General features: G+C 35.4%; 1 pseudogene; it reads right to left on the bottom strand.

Moving 5' to 3' along the window:
• Positions 1-4,889: 4,889 nt before the first annotated feature.
• On the bottom strand, positions 4,890-7,727 carry LOC123849237 (S-formylglutathione hydrolase-like; annotated as a pseudogene).
• Between the last annotated feature and the right edge of the window lie 14,592 nt (positions 7,728-22,319).

The following is a 22,319-nucleotide window of genomic DNA, read 5'->3' on the forward strand; positions in this document are numbered from 1 at the left end:
ATACAGAGGAAATATTTAGTGAACTTGAAAATAGATAGATAAAAATGATCCAATCTGAAGGGCAGTCAAAAAAAAAAGATTTGAAAAAAAAAAAGAACAAAGTCACAGTTATCTGTGGGACAATATCTAAGTTCCAATATTCATGTCACTGGAGTCTCAGAAAGAGAGAAGAAATTGATTGATGCAAAAATATATATATTTAAAGAAATTATAGATAGACACTTCTTAAATTTTGTGAAAGACATAAATTTACAGATTCAAGAAGTTCTGAGAAACCTACATAGGATAAACCAAAAAAAAAAAAAAACCAAAACCCCATGCTTAGTCAGACATATCATAATCAAACTACCAAAATACAAAATATATATATATATTATTATTATATAATATAATATAAAACACACAAAGAAACAATTTGAATGACTGTGGATTTCTCAACAAAAACCATGGAGGCCAAAGACGATGAAATAACGAATTCCAAGTGCTAAAAAAAAGGAATTGTCAACCCCAAATTCTATATCCAATAAAAATGTTCTTCAGGAATGATGGCAAGTAAAGACATTTTCAGGTGAGGGGAAACTAGAAGAACTAGGAACTAGCAGACCTGTTCTAAAGGAAATATTAAAGGAAGCTCTTAAAGATGAAGAAAATGATACCAGAAGGAAACATGGAACTACAGAAATAAAGAGTGACAGAAATGATAAATATAAAGGTAAATATAACAGATTACTTTTCTCCCTTTGAGTCCTTTAAATATAACTGTCAAATGCAAAAAGTATAAAATTGTCTGGTGAGGCTTTCAATGTATGTGAATATATATTAAATCTATAACATAAAGAAAGGAGTATAAAGGGACCTATGTGGATGGAAGGCTTCTACATTTCTACATGTTCCAATTAAAAACAGAGACTGGCAGATTAGATTTTAAAGCAGACTCAGCTATATGTTGACTACAGGAAATCTACTTTATATATAAACATAGATCGATAAAAGTAAAAGGAAGGTAAGAGATATATTATGAAAACACCAATCAAAAGAATACTACAGTAATGATATTAACATCAGACAGAGTAGACTTTAGAACAGGAAATAACATCAGGATAACAAAAGACATTAAATTAATTATTAAATACTGATAAAGGGGTGAATTCTCCAAGACATAATAATCCTTAATATGTATAACCTCCTAACAACAGGTACCAAACTACATGAAGCAAAAACTGACAGATCTAAAAGAGAAAATAGGCAAATTAACAAATATAGTTGGAGATACCTACAGTCAGTAATCAATAGAAGAATCAAATGGAAAAACCAGCGAGGAGAAAGGAGACTTAACACTGATTGCCATTTATAGAACACTTCAACCAACAATAGCAGGATATGCATTATTTTCAAATATTCATAGAACAGTCACCAAGATAGATCATATTCTAGGCCATTAAAAGTCTTAGTCAATTTACAGGAATTGAAATCATACAAAGTATGTGCTCACTATAAATGGAATTAAACTAGAAATCAATAACAGAAAGACATCTGGAAAATTCGAAGACATTTAGAAATTAAACAACCCATGGGCCAAGAAAAAAATCTCAAGAGAAATTAGAAAATATTTTTAACTGAAAGAAAATGAAAATGCAACATATCATAATGTATGGAATGTGGCTAAAGCAGTTCTTACAGAGAACTTTGTAAAATTAAATGCTTATATTTAACAAAAAGAAAGTTTCAAGTTGGTTATCTAACCTCACATTATGAAACTAGTGAAGAACAAATTAAACCCAAAATAAGCAGAAGGAAGGAAATAATACATTACTATGGGAGTGTAGTCTCCAAATATATGAACAGATATAAATGGACTGGAAAATAGAAAAATCACAGAGAAAATCAATCAAACCAAAAAGTAGATCTCTAATAAAACTCTAGCCAGACAAAACATGGAGGAAAAAATATGCAAATTACCAACATCAAAGGGGAGATAACACTACAGATCCCACAGATACTACAAGGACAGTAAGGGAATACTACAAACAACTCTAAACACATAAATTCAACAACTTAGATGAGATGGACCAATTTCCTGAAAACTATGAACTACCAGAAGTCACTCCAAACCAAATTTTTGGTGACCAGAAGGCATTCATCTCAGAAAACTCTCCAGGCTTTATTCAGGACAATTGCCTATTTCTCTAGCCTCAGGCTGATTTCCCATCTCCACCCTCCAGCTACCAACAAAGTTTGGTTCCAAATTTTGGCCACTGATTCTTTGGTCTCCCTTTTTCCTTATAAATTTCTAATTTCATCCCTTCACCATCTCCCCCCACCCATGACTGTTTTTGTTGAGAGGAGAATTGATATAATCTTCAGAAACTTAGACAACCTAGGCTTCTACAGAAAAATTTTTGAAGAATGTCTGATTAGCTTGAGTCCCTCTTGTTATTATCTGCTGCCAAAACTTCCTCAGCAGCAATGCGTGCACTTGGTATTAGTGCACATTCAGGAAGGATTAAAGCACTTGTCTGCTACTCTGTACGTGGCCAAGCCCTCAATCAAGGGCCTTTCATCTAACCACACTACTCCCCAAATCACTAGCATGTAGCTTGTCTCATGACAAGCTGTTGAAGAACCAACAGAGTCCTCAGAGGAACTAAACTCCTTGCTCAAGTAATTGTGATAAGATTAGGACACTAAAAGGACATCTGCTATAGCTCTTCCTTATAATTTATACCCCTTAATGCCTGTAGATTCTGGTTTATGGATTGACTTCTAGGGCTCCTCCTCTCTTGTCAACTTTCCAGTTCATTTGTGTGAGTTTATAATAAGATGGAAAATATATATACCAAAAGCATATTCTTATCTCTGAAAAATGATTAAGTTGCTTTTTACCAATTTCTTATAATTTTGGAGTTGTATCCCTAAACTAATACTAATACTGGACAAATATATATTCTCAGGCAGCATTTGCCACTACCTTGACAGGTATGACGAGTTACATTCCTGGCAATATTTTGAGAGAACACAAGAGCAATGGAGTTTGTAATAGTTTCACTAATGGAGCCAAAAAGTTACAATGTTTGAATTTCCCAAAAGCCGCCCCCATAATTAATATGAATTTCTTTAAACCACTAGAACTGGGCTTCATTCCTCTCCCACATTCCCTGGGAATTCTGACTGCCATCCAGGATCTTCCCTATGATTTAAGACCAGGAGGACATGGTCTTTATGGTGTCTTCCAAATGAGACTTCTCTTAGTTACATGTTGACTACTAGTTTCTCATTGAAGTCATCCCCAACTTTGCAGAAACACCTGAACGCTGGCACCAACACCTCTCTGAGCTGAGCCCTTGCCCTTTTTTTTTTTTTTTTTTTGGTAACCAAAATCTGTGGTATGTGCTTCTCTAAGAAAATACAACTCCTGCTCCCTCTTTTCTGTCTTTCAACAGCTAGCAGGCACTGCCTACCATCCCTCTTACACATAATTACTTCTTTATGCTCTACCCCTTACTTAAACAGGTATTTCCCTCTTTTGTTCTCTTGTTTCCCTTTCTAAATCCCTAGGAGTATTAAATTTAGGGCTTGATTTTCACTTGGAAATGTTTTCCATATTTGTGGCACCAATGTCATCAGAGGATTTACAGTAGGTCAAGTGAAGAAAAACAGAGTGCAGAGTGAATGAAGAATTAAAAAAAAAAAAACTCTTCTGCAACAGATAAATCAAAATGCCAATTATTTTCTGCTAGAATATATTTCATCAAATAATTCATGGTTATTCTGAGAACTACAGCAGTTTAATTAATCAAAAATGAATTTATATAGTCATTGTCCTTTAAAACATGGATTTTCAAATTTGAATGCCTGAGGAATTTTAAAAATGCTTTTAAAAAGGTTTAATTTTAGAGAGAGAATGTGCACATAGGGAGGGGGAGGGGCAGAGAGAGACTCTCAAGCAGACTGCCCACTAAGTGAGGAGCCCCATGCAGGGCTTGATCTCACAATCCATGAGATCATGACCTCAGCCTAAACTGAGTCAGATGCTCAACTGACTAAGCTATCCAGGCGCCCCAAATGCCTGAGGAATTTTTTTAAAAACCTGGGTCTCAGCCACAAAGACTGATTTAACTCGATGAGTTGCAACCTGGGCATCAAGATTTTTCAAAGTTCCCCAGGTGACCTTATTGTGCAACAGAATGACGTTATCGTGCAGCCAATTTATCATGAGCACAATCAGCAGGGGTTTGATAAAATACAGATTGCTAGAGCTGCTGACTCAGTAGGTGTAGATGGGGCCTGAGGATTTCCATTCCTAACAAATTCCCAGCTGAAGTTGTTGTTCTGGAGGTCATACCGTGAGAACCACAGCTTTCATGTGCATATGAATCACCTTCAGGTGCAGAGGATTCTGTTAAAAGGCAGGTCTACTTCAGTTGGTGTGGGACTGGATTAGATTCTGCATTTCTAATAAGCTTTCAGGAGATACTAATGCTGATCCGAAGACCATACTTTATACAGCAAAAGATCAGAGCACAGGAAGTTAACTATTAGAGTACGGCATTCATGAAATAAATACGATTTTGTGACATAGCGAGAATAAAAAATTTAGTACCAACACCATTTTGAAGTAAGTTTTCAACTGTAATTTCAATATCATTACACGGATATATGAGAAAAATTTCATGATCGTTGAGAAATTACGAAAAAATGTTTAATGTCATAGAATGAGAAATTCAAAATTACTTTTTTCACGTTTTATATGTTTATTCAGAAAGTGATTCAACTATGGATGATGCATTTTTAGCACTATGAAAGCCAACATTTTAAAATCCTTTTTCCCTGCATTTCTGTTTATTACATTTTTTTTATAGTCCTGAAGAAATTCTCTTATCTGAAGTTTTTCATGCATTTGGGTATTTTGCATGATGTCTAATGTGATGGCAGTGAGGCCATAGCTATAATCATAACCCTCTTGTAACCCAAAAACAACATTAACTTTCTTTTCTGTGTAGGCAGCTATGAAGTTACCAGATAGTGACTGTCCATCTGGAAGGAACTGGTTATCTTTTCCTTGATCAATTATTATGTCTAGCTGAGCATGTGGATAGGACTTCACAAGATGGGTAGCATCATAAGCCTTCCATTTATTTTGATCTGTCCCCAAATATCCACTAAAGGCTTTTTTGTCCCAAAGACAGAGCACTGGATTGCAAATTGGAGCAAATGCTGACACAGATATGTACTTTCCAGGATTCTTCAAAGCACAAATCAGAGTTTCACGGCCTCCCATGGAGTGGCCAAAAATAGACATCCTGGAGGGGTCCACTGGAAAATGGGCATTTATGAGTTGGGAAAGCTCTGCAGTTACATAAGAATACATTCTGTAGTTGCGGCTCCTGGGTGGTTCAGTTGGTTGAGTGTCCAACTCTTGGTTTTGGCTCAGGTCATGATCTCATGGGTGGTGGGATCGAGCCCGGAGTCACGCTCCGTGCTCAGTGGGGAGTCTGCTTGAAGATTCTCTCCCTCTCTCCCTCTCTCTCTAAAGTAAATAAAAAAATCTTTTTTAAAAATGTAAGTCTTGTGGTCGTTTTTAAAAATCAGTGCCTATACAGTAAAAATTGGAACCATCGGGCTCATGAGTAATTATTTGGGGGCCATTTTCACAAAAGAGTTCTAATATTACAATTTTATAATTCTGTTTCTGCTAACCACTTCATATTTTTTATTTTCTAGGCTTGAAGTTAGCAGGCTTAACAATTTTTACACTCCTACTCTGCAAGTGTTTATCCATTTTTACGTAAGTGACAAATCAATTCCTGAGTTTTGTTAAGGGCTTTCTATTTTTTGGATAGTGAAGTTCTTATAATAGGGTGGAGAGAGAACATTTGGTTCCTTTTGTGTCCTTCTCATACACATTTTAAAGCAATGGCTTCAGTTTAGGAACTGCTGGATTTTTTGGAAACATCTGAATGTGGGACTTCCAAATTCTGAGAAAATAAGCAAATAACCAAATAAAATGGCACTGTAGTGTGATAACAACCTTTTAGACTCAAGAGTCTAGATTTTAGAGGAAGGGGCAGATATAAAAATGGCGAGAAAGAGAACTAAGAAAATGATAAAGAATGTGACAAGGCCATCTTTCAAAAGCAGGAATAAGATATTTAGCAGATTTTTGTAAAAATAAAATCAGTAATATGTATATTTCTCTCTTGCAAATTAGGATTATTCTCACCAATCTGAGAGCATGAGCTTGATGGTATAGAGGCTCTGGGTGATCAATACAAGTAAACAAGACCTGATGGGTGACAGCCCATCTGGGCTCTCTGTAAAATGAGAAGGTTCTACTTGACACTGTTTCTTAGTCTACAGGGGCAGGAGGAGGGCACACAATGCTTCGAGAAGCTTATGAAGGCTATAGATCCTCTCTCCAGAAAAATTCATGATTTGCATGTGATTCCATAGAATCCAGATGCCCTGACCATGGTTGATGGATGAGGATGTCTAGAGCCCAAGTGAATCAGACACTTCACACAGCCCTTGGCATAGAGTTAAGTTCTAGATGTTGGTGATAATGATAATAAATAGCTTCGTTTCATGAGGTGAAGAACAAGAAAAAAACCACTTGTTTCATAAATGGAGTTTCATTCAAGCTAGTGATTAGTGAAACTTCCTTCCAGATTCTGACAATAGGCTGTCAACCTGTATGGTCAGCATTTGTTATTTTGAATGGTCATTCTTTCCTGTTTTTAATCAATAATTTTTGGCAACTTGGGAGAAGATCCATTTAAGAACTACTATTTATTTATTAATTCCTTTGTACCAAGCTCTCTGATAAGCAGTTAGTCTGCATTAGCTCCTTTAATCCAAACAAATCCTAGTAAGGTTTACTAATGAAGAAGATGAGGCTTCCAGTAATTCCAGTGGTCCCACAGACTATTGTGTGGCAGGAGCAGCTCCTTTCACAAAGCGAAAACTGTAGAGAACACTAATCTTTTTTTTTTTTAAATAAATCCACCTTCGTTGGCCCAGGAATTACTGAAAATTTCTTCCAGATTCTAACAATGGTCTGTTAATATTCATCTTCACTGTTTGTTGTTTTGGAATGTCATTATCTCTGGGCTTTCGTCAATATATATTTTTTAAAGATTTTATTTATTTGACAGAGAGCAAGACAGCGAGAGAGGGAACACAAGCAGGGGGAGTGGGAGAGGGCCGAGCAGGGGGCCCGATGCAGGGCTTGATCCCAGGACCCTGGGATCATGACCTGAGCCAAAGGCAGATGCTTAACAACTGAGCCACCCAAGTGCCCCTTTCGTCAATATTTTAAAATTTTATCTATTTATTTGATAGAGAGAGGGACAGCGAGAGAGGGAACACAAGCAGGGGGAGTAGGAGAGGGAGAAGCAGGCTTCCCGCCAAGCAGGGAGCCCAAGATGGGGCTCCATCCCAGGACCCTGAGAACATGACCCAAGCCGAAGGCAGACGCCTAACCACTGAGCAACCCAGGCGCCGCCCTTTCGTCAATATTTTAATGTGAACTCTGGACAAGGTAAACTAGGAGCTGCTAGCCCTTCAATATACCATTCTGACCAGAACTGTCATTTCCACGGCATAGCTCCAACATTGCCATTTGGCTTCCTTATTAGCTTTGGCTTTCCTCAAGAACTTGCTACCTGGATTATAAACTGAACAATATTCTATGCTCTATACTTGCATACCTTGTTTTCCTTTTCATTCATCTTGGTTTCATGCTAAACATGAAATTAGCTAGAACATTCTACTTCAAAGTGTTCATTACAAGGTTGTGAAGAAAAGAACACCATTTTTGTAAAGACTATCATGCTCAACTTTATTTGGTAAATATTTGCCATTAATGTCAGTAGGTAACAGAAACTGCTCATCCTGTGGTCATCTGCTTTCTCTTTTTAGACTTCTAGCCTCTGCCCTCTCTTTCCACCATTTAAAAGCTTTCCTGATGCATATTCCTCTTTTGGCCTCATATTTTCATACTCTGCACATTCTCCTTGAGTGACCTCATCTACTCTCGGATAGTCATGACATGCAAATCTCCAGTCCCAGCCCAGACGTTTTTCCAAACTCTTAACTCGTTTAATCATTAACAACTTGGATCAACCATCCAGTTTTCCATAGGCATCTCAAACTCCACATGTCCAAAATAAAGTTATTATCTTCAACAATCCTTCTACCTCCTGAATCATCTACTTCCCTCCCACCATTCACCCATAAAGAATTAACTTCTGATGTTTCTCACCACCCCATAATTATCACCTGCATTAATTTATCCTTGTGAAACTCAGAATCACCTACATTCATTGATTCATGAATCATTAATTGCTACTTTCTGCATATGTAAGTAGGAAGAATAAGATCCACTTACCCCAGCAGGGTGGGGGGGGATTGCGATTGTTTGAAGGCTCTTTCAAATATATTTGTGTGTGATTAAAATGATGGAATATCTTTGGATGAATTTAAGTACAAAAGGCAAAATATTCCATCCCTGTAAGTTTTTTCCTTTTGGCTTAGAAAATGTTAATATTTTTACTCAAGCCATCTGGGTCTTAGAAATATCATGTGCCTTTGATGACTATATGTGAAAACTATTTTTTGCATCTTTAAAAATTCCTGAAGGAATGCTATTACTAAGTTTGTTTTCCTATTTTCCTGACAACAAATTACAATTAACTTGCAATTCAAAAGACAAATTTGAAATCTATTTAAGCAGTTCCAAGTCAACCTCACAGATATCAAATGATCATATTAAAATACTAATAGCTATAGATAACTCAAGTGTTTCCTTGACTTACTGTCTTTTGTTTGGATGTAATTTTCTTTCATATTTAAAAAGTCCTTTAGCACCATCTGCTTCTATAACACTTCGCCATGCTTAAAAAATTTTATTCCCAGACACGGCAGTTTTGAAATTACTCCATCAAAGCTTCTTAAAGAAAATAAATTGGAAAAAGAACTTCCATTCCTCCTAGCTTGTTTCTTAATAAACAGCAGACAAAGACAATGCTTGTTACCCAAGAAACACAGTGCTACATGAACATTTTGTTATAATCCGACATTTCCCTTCTGATTTTCCCTCTGACCCTAAGGCTAACTGGTGCCTGAGGAAACAATATTTTATGTGCTATATGCACAATCTGTGCAATAATATTCCTTTAAGATATGCAGATCTCATTTTATAATCTGAACTATAAAATGGGGTGAATTTTCACATAGTCTCATCCATTTTATGGATAAACATTTAACAAATGACTAGATTGCCAAAATAAATTCCCCAAGGGAAGCTGATAGACTGAAGCAGTAACACCAGTAAAAGAAATCCAACAAAGGAAATAGCTTCTTCCTCTGTGAAACTGAAGCATACTCTTAAGAGAAAAATCAGAATTTTCCAGGGCACCTAGGTGGTTCAGTTGGTTAAGCATCCAACTCTTGATTTCAGCTCAGGTCATGGTCTCTGGGTCACAGGATGGGGCCCCACATCAGGTTCCATGCTCAGTGGGGAGTCTGCTTGAGATTCTCTCTCTCTCCCTCTGCCTCTGCCTCCCACCCCCCCAACCCCCCACGCACGCTCTCTCTCTCTAAAAGAAATAAATCTTTAAAAAAAAAATCAAACTTTTCCAATTCTTGACAGTGGTAGTACAGGATTAGGCAGCTGAGTTTTTCAATGTGTACAACTCCCGAGTCAGTGATATTGATTTAGAAATATAAGTAAGTGGTATTAGGATAGTGATGTTGAAATTGTTGTAGACCAAATAAGAATAGGCCAATTGTCTTCCTAAGAAAGTCCAAGTATGGATGTTAAATTGTTTACAGATCTATTCATCCTTTCAGTCACTATTCAATATACATCAAACACCTGCTATATCTAGATTCTCTATTAGTTTCTGGAATGAATCAATAATTTTCTTATAATTTATAATAAAATTTATTCATCATCTTGTAGATGTAAATGGACCTCCATCCTCCAGTATTTTCTACCTGAATCCATTTCCCACAAGCGAGCCAGAATTCACTTTGTAAAGTTAAAATTAAATTGCATGATAAAGTTCAAATTCCCTAATAATGGTTTACAAAGACCTTGATGGTTTGACTCTTGCTTACCTCTCCTGCCTTGCTGTTCCACCTTGCTCTCTGGTCATGATGAATTACTAACCATTCACAAAACAGGCCTTCGCATGCTGTTTCCCCTGGCCAAATGCTTTTCCTCCTCTCCTTGTCTGACTCTTTCCCCCTGACCTTTTGTTTCTAGACCTCTCCTTGGCTAAAACTTCTTCAAGGACTAAAGTGTGCGCAGGTGAGCCTCTTATGCAGTCAAATGCTCGCTCCTGAGCTACAGGCCCAGGTGAACTTCTTATGCACCACGTAACACCCTGGGCCTTACACCTTGTAGCACCTGCCACAGCAAGTGATTTACTTGTCTCACTCCTGCTAGACCGTATACCCCTCAAGGACAGGCACTACGCCTTGTTTGCTCTGCAAATCTCATGATGTGAAATGCAGCCTTGGCACATCTTAGTGATGACGATTTGCTAAATGAGTAAGTAGAAAATTGAACTATGCATTCTTCTCATTCATTTTGGGGAGGTCATTTTACAGTGGCAAGCGTGTGAGGTAAGGGAAATTATCCTTAGCCTCACTACTTGACTACATGAATTGAGACATCTGGTGGTAAATGCACACACTTAAGCATATTCTCTTCCCCCCCCCCCCAAACATTTTAGTTCTAATTAATCATGAAAATGTTTCATCCTGAAATCAATAAAATGTTTCAGCCTGATCTTTCCTACTGAGAATATTAAGTGGCTTCTAATTGCTTTATGTTTTATGATGGATCAAAATATAAGGCATCTCCAAAATCAACTTATATCTTTTTTCTTTTTCTTTTCTTTCTTTCTTTTTTGAAAGCAGGGTAGAAAGTAAAATGAACTACTCTAGAGAAAGAAATATGCTCTTCAGAGATGAGAACTCTGTCTGGATAAATTGTTTCGGTCTGCACAGTGTAGCATAAAAAATACCGAACTTCTGTAAAGGTTTTATTTCATTGGTATTTTTTCTTTAAATATTTACTGATATGGACATGGCACCCCAGTGTTACAGCATAATTTTAAGTGATAGCTATAGATCCCAAGATCAAATCTGAAAACTAAATAAACACACATCTGCATATATTTGACTGGGAGGAATTAGATCAAAACACTAATGACAGTTACCTATGGTTGAATTTTATTTTCATTTTCACTCCTCTATATTTTCCTAAAGTTTGACAAAAAGGTCAAAAGAAAACCAATAAACATTTTACACACAGGAATGAACAGAAAAGATAGTAACATTGTTTAAGAGAGAAATTAGTGGATATGGGTGTTCTGTTTCATCCTATCTTTAAAATTCTATAATTTTATGACTCTCAACTGTACTATGCAAAAATATGTAGATTTCAGTCCATTACTAGACACAGCGGGGATTCAGATAGAAATGTCTGTCAAACGTTCTTTCACAATAGAAACAATTAATGAAATAGTTTACATATGACTTTGGTCATAATAGAAGGTGAATGCCTTGGGGCGCCTGGGTGGCTCAGTTGGTTAAGCGACTGCCTTCGGCTCAGGTCATGATCCTGGAGTCCCGGATCGAGTCCCGCATCAGGCTCCCTGCTCGGCAGGGAGTCTGCTTCTCCCTCTGACCCTCCTCCCTCTCATGCTTTCTGTCTCTCATTCTCTCTGTCTCAAATAAATAAATAAAATCTTTAAAAAAAAAAAAAAGAAGGTGAATGCCTTGCACATAGTAGGCACTCATTATGTCTTAAATGAATTTCAATTGGTCAATGAATGTTAAATGACCTTGGTGTTAAAATTCTGTCTCTGCTGCCCTCCAGTGGCTCATGTGCTTAACTCCAAAAGAGAAAATCAAGTGCCTTCCATTCCCAGACCCTTATTTGAGGGGAGTATGAATGTCAGATTTCGGGGCTTGGTATTCCTTTTGGACAGAGTTTTGTATTCAACCTCTGTGACAGTGGGTCTGGGAATTGGTGGGTCAAGGCCAAATGCATTATCTGTCTCCTTCCACCTGCAAAAAGTCAAACTGAAGCAACAGCAATAGATGGTGTCAAACACTAATATGTTTATGTTCACACTTCATAGAGATTTTTCATTTGTGTCACCACAAACTTCTAGTAAGAAATTGTGGTGAGGGGCACCTAGGTTGCTCAGTCAGTTAAGTGTCTGACTTCGGCCCAGGTGATGATCCTAGGGTCCTTGGATTAAGCCCTGCGCCCGGCTCCGCGCTCAGCAGGGGAGTCTACTTGTCCCTCTCCCTCTTATTCTGCCTCTCCCCTGGCTAATGCTCTCTCTCTCTGCCTCTCTCTCAAATAAATAAATAAATTCTTTAAAAAAAAGAGATTGTGGTGATAGTAGTAATAATTGCAACTCTTTTATTAGAAATAGCTCTGGCCCCTTGTTAAGGGGTGATGGTGTTGTCATGTGCTGTTAGGCATGAAAGTTCCCATCAATGGTACATCTTAATGAGCAGCCCAGAACCTAAATTTACATATCATCTAAGTGTAGTACTGTAGAAAAATGTTAACTCGACAGCAAATACCATCAGCAAATATCGGTGCCATTGGTGAACACTAGAACTATATTTTGTTATTGCCCTCATCTGTGAGAGTTATATCCTGAGTTCAGTTGGTCGTTAGAGTGGCTGCAGGAGGAAACCTAATTTCCAGAACATTTAGTTTCAGTTTTTTTGACATTGGCTATGATCTACTCTGAGATATCCTGTACTTCAGGCCCCTTCTGCGGTTTTAGATAATCATCTCCAAATAAGTTATCTTCTACGTGACTTTTTTTTTTTAAGATTGATTTATTTTAGAGAGAAAGAGAGCAAGAGAGTGGGGGGGCGGAGTGGAGAGGGAAGGAGAGAATCTGAAGCAGACTCTCCACTGAGCCAGAGTCCAACATGGGGCTCAATCCCAGGACCCTGAGACCATGACTTGAGCCGAACTCGAAAGTCAGACGCTTAACCGACTGAGCCACCCAGGCGCCCCTACATGACTTTTTAGTGTTTATCTTCCCCTGTTATTATAGTTCTTCTGGAATATCCTTTTAGTGTTAACCAAGGAGTCTCTCAATTCCTTGCTTATCTGCCGCCACCATACCTCCAGGTGAGGTGATTACTTCTTTTTGCTCATCTGCAATCTTTCTGAATTATAATCTCTTACTTTATTTTATTTTATTTTGTCTCTTACTTTCTATCTCTTAAACCATTTTTTCCTTTTTGGTAGTATGGAAGTATGAGGTATCACCCTTCGTATTAAAGAGTATTTGTGTTTTCCTTATTCTCAGATTATGAGAATTTTGTGTATTGTATTGATGTTTTCATAAGCTCTTGGGTTTAGTTGGCAAGTATATCATTTTTGTGCCTTTTTACTTTACTTTTTACAGTAATTTTGTGACTTGTTTTCAATTATAATATCAGGAATATTATAAAAGAACATTTATTTTTACAACTAATCTTAAGAGAATAATTTTCTCACAAAAGCCTTTTTTTATAATACTGAAGCATTTTAAAAAATAAATGTCCAATAAGAGATGTATGATACAAACTCAATAGTCATAAAATGTAGTAATATTTAGGAATTAAAATCGTGTGTTTTTTTTAGGAATTAAAATTGTTTCTTTAAAATATTCATTTGCTTGTTACAAATCCATAAAATATCAAGTAAAAGTTAAAAATTGTATGGCATTGTGGCAGTTAAAAAATAAAAACAAAGTAATAAGTATAAACAGTATTTTCCCCATTTTTAGAAATGAAGGTGCATGCATGTATTGTGTGTTATGTTTATGTGTTGTGTATATGCACACATGTCTGAAGGAATATACTCTAAGCTACCAACTGTGACTTTATCTGTGTCGCAGTTGTCATTATCTGGCTCTCTAACCAAGAACTATCCCAACTCTCATTATTCTTCATGAGGTTTTTAACCTACTCCAATTGTGCCTTAAACTTCAGCGTGTATTTTCATACAATTTCCTAAACATTTCCAAAAATTACATTGTAATGCAATAAAACCTAACACATTATAGTACCATCTCTATTCCATCTGTTCCAATCCATCACTAGCAGAATACATCTGAGATTAGAACATTAAGATAATTTCTTTGACCAATGGATATTATTGAGTAAGGGGGAAATTCAGAAGTGGAAATGCACTGCACTTGAGAAGCAAAGACATCAAGCTTGGTTTGCAAGTGTAAAATGATAAAGTAAGAAGACATTTTTCCTTAAGAACTTATGGAGAGACACACACAAAAGGAAAAGCTAAGGACTGGACCATGGTATGCTTTTCATTCTTGTTGCAACAAAGGTGAACCAAGAACACAATGAGAATTTGTTTTAAAGCACCAATTTGTAGTACTTAGTTATGGCAGCCCTAGGAAACAAATACAATTTTCTTAGGAAATTTTCTCTAGGTCTTAAAATTTTATTTGTATAGACATCTATAAAGCAGTCCCTTGTGATTTTTAAATGCTTTCTGCTACAGTTTGTTTCCACTCAATTTCTCATTTTGTATTTTTTTAACTTCCTTTTTTCTTGATTAAATTAGTAGTATTTCATCTATTGTTTTATTTTGCTGCAAAATGAGGGTTTTATTTATGAATTAGATCTACTATTTTCTCTTCTGAACCTCAACAATTCCTGATTTTATCTTTATTACTTCCCTGCTTATTTCTTTCTTTGGTTTGTATTATTTATCTTTATTTTTTTGTTTTTCTTTTCCCTTGTGTTTTGATCTGGGAATTTGATTCATTTATTTTCATTCTTTCATTTTTATTCATAAAAATGTTTAAGGCTATGAAGTTTCCTCTGATCAGTATTTTAATTATATCCAATGGATTCCAATACATAGTGTTTTCATTATCATTAGTTTTCAAAAATTCTGTAATTTCAGTTTTGTATTCCCCCATCATCCATTAAGCAAGAGTTGTTGAACAGAAAGCTTTTAAATTTCCAGTTAGACTTCTGTTGTCAGTAATTTTTATTTTTTGGCTTTGTGATAAGATAATGCATAATATTTGTACTTCATGGTCCTGATTGACACTTTCCTCATGACATGATATATGATCAATTTTTGTGACTGCCATGTGCATTTGAGGAGGTACACTCTATTACCAGAGTTTGAAGCTTTATATATCCTTGAGATCTTCTTTTTTTAAGATTTTATTTATTTATTTGTCAGAGAGAGCAAGAGCACACGAACACAAGCAGGGGGAGAGGCAGGCAGAGGGAGAGGGAGAAGCAGACTCCCTGCTGAGCAGGGAGCCTGATAGAGAACTCAATCCCAGGATCCTGGGATCATGACCTGAGAGAATCTGAAGCAGACTCTCCACTGAGCCAGAGTCCAACATGGGGCTCAATCCCAGGACCCTGAGACCATGACTTGAGCCGAACTCGAAAGTCAGATGCTTAACCGACTGAGCCACCCAGGCATCCCTTCCTTGAGATCTTATTATCAATTTGGTATTCATTGTCTCAAGTCTATCATATTATTTTATAATTACAATATATATTTGCTGAGTTCTTTTCCTATGCATTGTATCTTTTCTTCACTCTTTTACCTTTTAAAATATCTTTTGCTATTTAGAAAGTTCTAGTGTTATCCATCTCCTTATATCTTTTTTAAATGCTTTTAATCCTCTCTTAACCTTTTACTCAGTATTTTATTAGTTTTTTCCGATATCCATTTACTCTCCCCTATTCCCCATATTAAAGAAAGAATTAAAGTATTCTACCTTCCTCTTTTGCTGTCCCTTCTCCTCTCATATTTTAGTTGCATTGTTTATATTCAGCCAAGAATAATTTATAATATATAGCATACAACATATTCTTCTACCATCCTTGTCCTCATTTTTGTTTTGGTCTCACTTAGATCTACAACCGAGTGTATTAAATGTGTGCCATTAGCCTCTTTTTGTTGAACTTTCACCAGTCATATCTTTGGTTAGAAGAAGCTCTTGCTCTAGTAGATTTCTCAAGAAAGGCTGTTGAGTATAGAATGTCCTACTCTCTAGCATATTAGCACCGATATGTGAAAGACAACTTGCCTTTATATAATTCTTAGTTCTTAGTTCACACCTCCTTTCTTTGAGCTGTTTGAAAATGCTGCCAATTGATGCCTTGCTTCATATATGTTTCTCTAAGAAATTTGATGCTGGTCTGATTATCTTGTTCTTATAACTTCTTTGATTTTTTTTTTTTTAACCTGGTGGCCTTGAGAATCTTTTTCCTCATTTTTAAAGTCTGGTTTTAGACTCATAGGTCTAATAGGGTATATCACCACATTTATCAATGTGGGTCTATTTTTCCTTGTATCTGGTGGGTCCTTTCAATACGTAAATACAGGTCTGGTTTGTTTCCAGAAAGCCTACTTAGATTATACTTTTAAGTATTAGTTCTGTTGTATTGTTTCATTTTTCCTCCTTCTGAAACTGCAATTATACGTAAGTTAGTTCTTCTTTGCTTGAATACTGTCTCACTTTTCTTTGGCCTTTAAAAAATGTCTTATTTTTCATTTCCATTGTTGTTTTCTTACTATCATTCGTTGCACTTCATTAAATGTTCACTCATATCTTTTCTTCCTTGGGTTCTCCATAATTTAGTCTTTATTTTTTATATGATTCCCCTCCCTCTCCAGTTCAATCAACTCCCATCTCAATTCTTCTTACTCTTGCCTCTTGGATTTTTGATGCAACCTGTTTTTTTGTTTTGTTTTGCTTTAATTCCCAAATGCTGGTTTCAGAATATTTAATTCTGCTTGTAATATTGTGTTATAGTCTCCTTCTGCTTTGCTTTTCTTTTGTTTGACGAAAAGTTCATCAAGTAAACTCTATTTTCATTTTTGTTTTCTTTTAAAAGTAATTTGTACAAAGACTGTGTCCCTGCTTGGGGTAGTTTATGAGATTCCTTTTTTTTTTAAGATTTTATTTTTAAGTCATCTCTATACACAACATGGGGTTTGAACTCACAACCCCGAGATCAAGAGTCACATGCTCCACTGACTGAGCCAGCCAGGCACTCCTTATGAGATTCTTAATTCAAAAACACCTTCTTCTGTCAGTATAGCAAAGTATAATTTCTTTCAAGATGTTGCTTGTTTTTCTGTAAGGAGTGAAAAAAAAAAAAAAGTGTGCTCTTTGACATTTTTATTTCCTTTTGTCTTCCAGGATCTTAAACTTCCCTCTTTTGCTTCTTCTTCTCATTCACTCTGAATTTTCCAAGATAGGACTCTCTCATCTTTTTAAGCCTTATCTCACCCCAAAATTTACTCTTTTCCAATTGCTTCCTTACATCCTCTGTACATTTTTAAGCCCCTTTCATGAGATCCCTACTCTTCTTCAGTATTTTTACACTTAGGGTTGATTTTCTTTGGAAGCGATTTTTAGATCAATCTTAGGTCCACTGACAGTTCCCTTTTTCTCTCATGCAGCTTTTAATGGACTGCTATTGCTCTCAAATAACACTTCTGTAAGGAGTATGAGATAGAGTTCACTGGTTTTTTGTTTTTATTTTTCTAATTTTACACATAATTTAAACTTTGGACTTCTACTACAAAAGTTTTGCATTGTTTTATTTGTTCTTATTGCTCTGACCTTTTTTTTAAAGAGGCTTTAAAGACTTTTTTTAAAGAGGCCTTTGCTTCGGGCTCTCCAGATTCCACCAATTTTAAGTGGTGGGTTTTAATATGTCATCAACTTGATTAAAAGTAACTTTGAAAATAATGTGTTTTTTAAAGCAAAAACATCCCACAATTTCTTTTGAGATGCCAGAATTGCTACCAAGCATCTTTGAGATATCAAGGGTACATGGGACAGTTGCATATTTCCCATCGCAAGTGGGAAAATACTGTTGAAGTTTTCTCAACATGAAAGATGGATTAGGTAAGATAATTATAGCAATTTTGATTTTGAGCCTCGATAGTGTTACTGGATGGTTATTTAAAAAGGTAGTGTGCAACTGCTAAGATGAAGCATTAGTTGAATAAGGGTTTGTTGTGAAAAAGTACTATCAGGTTATCTAGACTCCTTTTTTTTTTTTTTTTTTGACAGGATGGATAGACTTGGGGATTACTATAAATGCAATGTATCCAAAGTGTGAATACATTTGACAAATCTTTTATTAAATCCTTTTGGACAAATTAGGAAAATGTAGGCTGTTTGTTTCTTATTGTTTCCTATAGGCTATTAGACTTATCTTTGTGACAGACACTCACTCCTTCATATTAAAGAGGTCCATCAACATATTCTTTTTCACTAGCATTGTCCTAAACAATTTTCCCTTATTTATTCTTTATTTTTACCCCAACTTCTGACTGATTCATTTTCCCATTTATGACTTTGACTTGAGCCTTGGAATTCATTACAATTTGCTGGCTAATAGCTATATTTGGCTAGAATTCCTATTCTCTTGGACTACTTCTATGAAAAGGGATGGCTATAAATTGAAGATGGTAGAGCTATAATGTAAAACAAAGGTATAAAAGAATGATAGAGTCCATATTTCAGATTTGAAAACAATTTTAATGGCACCATATATACATTAAGTTAAATGAATCTCACAAGATTTCTTCTCATATATTCCTCTTTTTTCTTACATATGTTATAATGTTTGATTCTGATAATTATTGACTTTTCCTATGTTCTCAAATTCTTTGTTGTTCTGAGGAAACACTCCCAACACTCCCAGCAGATGGCACTGCTAACTTGAAGAACCAATTTCTAGATGCATTAAAAATTGGGAGACATGACTTCTTAAAACTATTAACAGACACTATTTTTTCATCACACATATATATTGCAGAATAATGAGAAAATAAAGTTAAGCAGATGGAAGAAATTTAAAATCATCCATAATTAGAGATAAAATCACTATGAACATTTTAGTGCATAGCCATGTTTTATATTCACATATTTAACAAAAATGGAATATATCCTATAAGAGTTTAGTAAGCAGGTTTTTTTAAATGAACCATGTATTATAAGCAAATTACCATGTCATTTTTCAACAACAAAATTTTTTTATGGCTGTAACTGTACCATAATTTAGTTAACCAATAACATGTTATCTGAAATTTGGGTTACTTCCAATTTCTTCTTCTCATAAATAACACTGTCATGAACATCCTAGTGCCTAATTCCTTACTTATAGGGTCACATACTTAATTGTCTCCACAGGACAAATTCCAAGAAGAGGAACTTCTGTTTTAAAATATATCTATATTTTTAAAGTATTATTTTTACATCGGTCCCAAGAAAGGAAATACTAATTTACATTCTTTTTTCCCTTTGATTTATAAACACTGTATATTAAAGTATCATTTGCTTCAAAATAAGTACAAAGTATAACTTTTAAAAAATTCTCTTTCATTAAATATTTTCAAACTTTTTATAGGTTTATGACCTACTTGATTTTTGTGAATTTCATAGAATTCATGTATTTTACCCCTTTTGAAAAACAGAATACTTCATGATTTCTCTACTTATTTTGTAAGCACTCTTGACATATTAAGGTTATCATTGCCATTAAGATTATCCCAAATATCCTAGTGCCATTAACCCAAGAATAATGCAAGAGAGAGCATTCTTTTACTTAAGAAATAAAATATTTCTTATTTTTAAAGTTTATTGAATTATTCTTTGAGTGTTATTTTAGGATTAATTTTAATAAATGTCCTCAGGGGCTACGAAAAGGGTCTATACTTCCATGCTATAGAATTCAAAATTTACAATCCTGCTGTATTTCTCAAAATCCTCTAAATACTGTCATTTATTTCTTAACCACTTGGTTTCTCATGAAAAACAGATGTTAAAATTTTCTACAATCCATTGGGTTTTTTTCTTTACATATTTTACCATTATATTAGCATTTTCAGTGTGGATTTTGCATTTTGGTTCAAAAAAAAGTTCTTTGCCCTATTTCAGTTGTTTTTCTCTCTCTCCCTCTTTTTAATCTCAAATTACACTTAGTATACTTCTTAATTAATGTATCAATAAATACATTATTACTCTATCAATCAATAGATACTTCTAAAGTGGTTGAAAAGTTTGATCTTTTCATTAGCTTTAAACATTGTACTGATAAATGTTTTCTATGTTTTTTCAGCGGCTTCCTTCAAACAGTAGCCCTGCCACATACCACATATTTTGAATTATTAGGGTCTAAATTCCGTAATATAAATGCTTTATAAAGAAGGATGTTAAGTGTCTCTTATGTACTCACTGCTTAGGGAACTGCCTAGCTGGAATAGAATATTCCCATTGAAATTAATGGATTTTTTAAAAAAATGGTCATTCACTTAATGACAGGGTTTTCAGAGATGAGGAAACAGAGATTAAATTATTCCCCCAAGATAAGGCAGCCAGGATCCAAACCCACATGAGAAAAATATCTGAGTTTGTGATTTTATTTCCACAACCACGCCAGAGAGAGACAAGCTTGTGAATTTTTTGTCTTTTGTTCAATCACCTGTTGGAACTTTTTTCTGATTTTATATAGTTGATAAAAGCTCTTTATGCACTATAGTTAGTAATCAGTTGCAATGTCAGTGACAAATATTTAGCCTTAATTTCTCTTAGGTAGAGAATGGTTCTACCTCATTCCTGATGTCTATGTGTGAACTCTATTTGTATAAGGTTCCTAGATATTTTCTGACCTTGTTATCACTCCTCTCAAGGGAGAAGCATCATGATCCCACTGATGAGTTTGGGAGGAAACTCCCCCCCCAGTGAGACAAGAAGAACAAGCTCTGTTCTGCTCCCTCATGTTGTGACTTTGACAGGGGCAGGCCCCATATGTAAAGGCCTGGGTTGGTCCGAGGTTGTCTATGAGTGGATGGGTGTACCTGCCTAACTCAGGGACTTTATACTAGTACACCGCTGATCACTGTCTAGCAACATTCTCCAACATTAGCTTAATAATAAGAAAGGTGATATTTTGGCCCCTATTGACTAATGATCTCTTTTATTCTTCAACAGGTTCAGAAGTTGGGCAGAGTAGAGAGGTACTACTTACTGAATCATTTGAATTTCAATAATTTGGTGTTTTCTTCTCAATGATGTGTTTTTTATAATATAAACTATTTTAATTTTTGTGAAGTCAAATTTCTTGCTTTTTTTAATTCCTTAGATTGCTTTTATCCTTAGAAAATCTTTTCCCATTTAGATTTATCTATATTTTCATTCAGCTATTACATAGTTTGGCTTTTTGTTATTTAATTCATGCAGAATTAGTTTATATACATGATGTGAAGATTTCTTTCCTAAATAATTAAGAAAATACCCTGGCACAACTTTTAAAATTTTCCTTTTTAGGCGCCTGGGTGGCTCCATCAGTTAAGGGTCTGCCTTCAGCTCAGGTCAAGAACCCAGGGTCCTGGGATCAAGTCCTTCATCAGGCTCTCTGCTTAGCCGGGAGTCTGCTTCACCTTTGCCTCTGCCCCTCCCCACCTGCTCATGCTCGCTCTCTCTCTCTCTCTCTCTCTCAAATAAATAAATAAATAAATAAATTTTTCTTTTTATTCACAAAATTGCTATAATTTTACAATATACCAACTATTTATGTGTGTGTATATATGTATTTATGTATATGTGCATATATATATGTATTTACCCACATATTAGTACTGTCGTGTCTCTGGACTGTCAATTACATACCCTGTTGATTCTTTTGCCAAAGTTCTATTTTTCAATTACCACAGCTACATATATTTTTTTATTGAAGTATAGTTGATATGCAATACATATGTATTTTTTAATCATGTAAAAGTTCTACTTTGCATGGTCCGATTATGTGAATACATGTTATAATCCACAACATAACCTAAAAATATTATTTTTCAGCTATCAAGTTTGCAAGCAAATCATTAAATCAATTTCCTACAATAGCTTTTATTATTTTATAAGTAGGATATTTAAGCACTGTCCATGCGTATGAGGTGTCTGTGAGCTCGGCCATGGATTATATTGTGGATTGTGCTACCAGCTGGCCTGTTGCATGACAGAGAATGGTCACCACCAGTCACAAATTACATCTGTTTGTGCCTCTATTTGTTAGACAATCTGGCACCCAGTAACAGCTGAGAAGAAAGATTTGCAAACAGCCTGCTTGATTGATGTGTCTAGATATCTCTAAATCCAAATAAAATGTTAAGTGCTATCAAGAAATCATAAATCAGGAATCTCTCTCTTTGAGCCATGAGAAGGTCTTGCTAAAGCTTTTATGACACCCCATGTGGGAGAGGTACAATTGGC

This window comes from Mirounga angustirostris, unplaced genomic scaffold, assembly GCF_029215605.1.
Source record: "Mirounga angustirostris isolate CCGP_5_RB_7025 unplaced genomic scaffold, mMirAng1.0.hap1 SCAF_15, whole genome shotgun sequence".
In the NCBI taxonomy this organism is placed as follows: Eukaryota; Metazoa; Chordata; class Mammalia; order Carnivora; family Phocidae; genus Mirounga; species Mirounga angustirostris.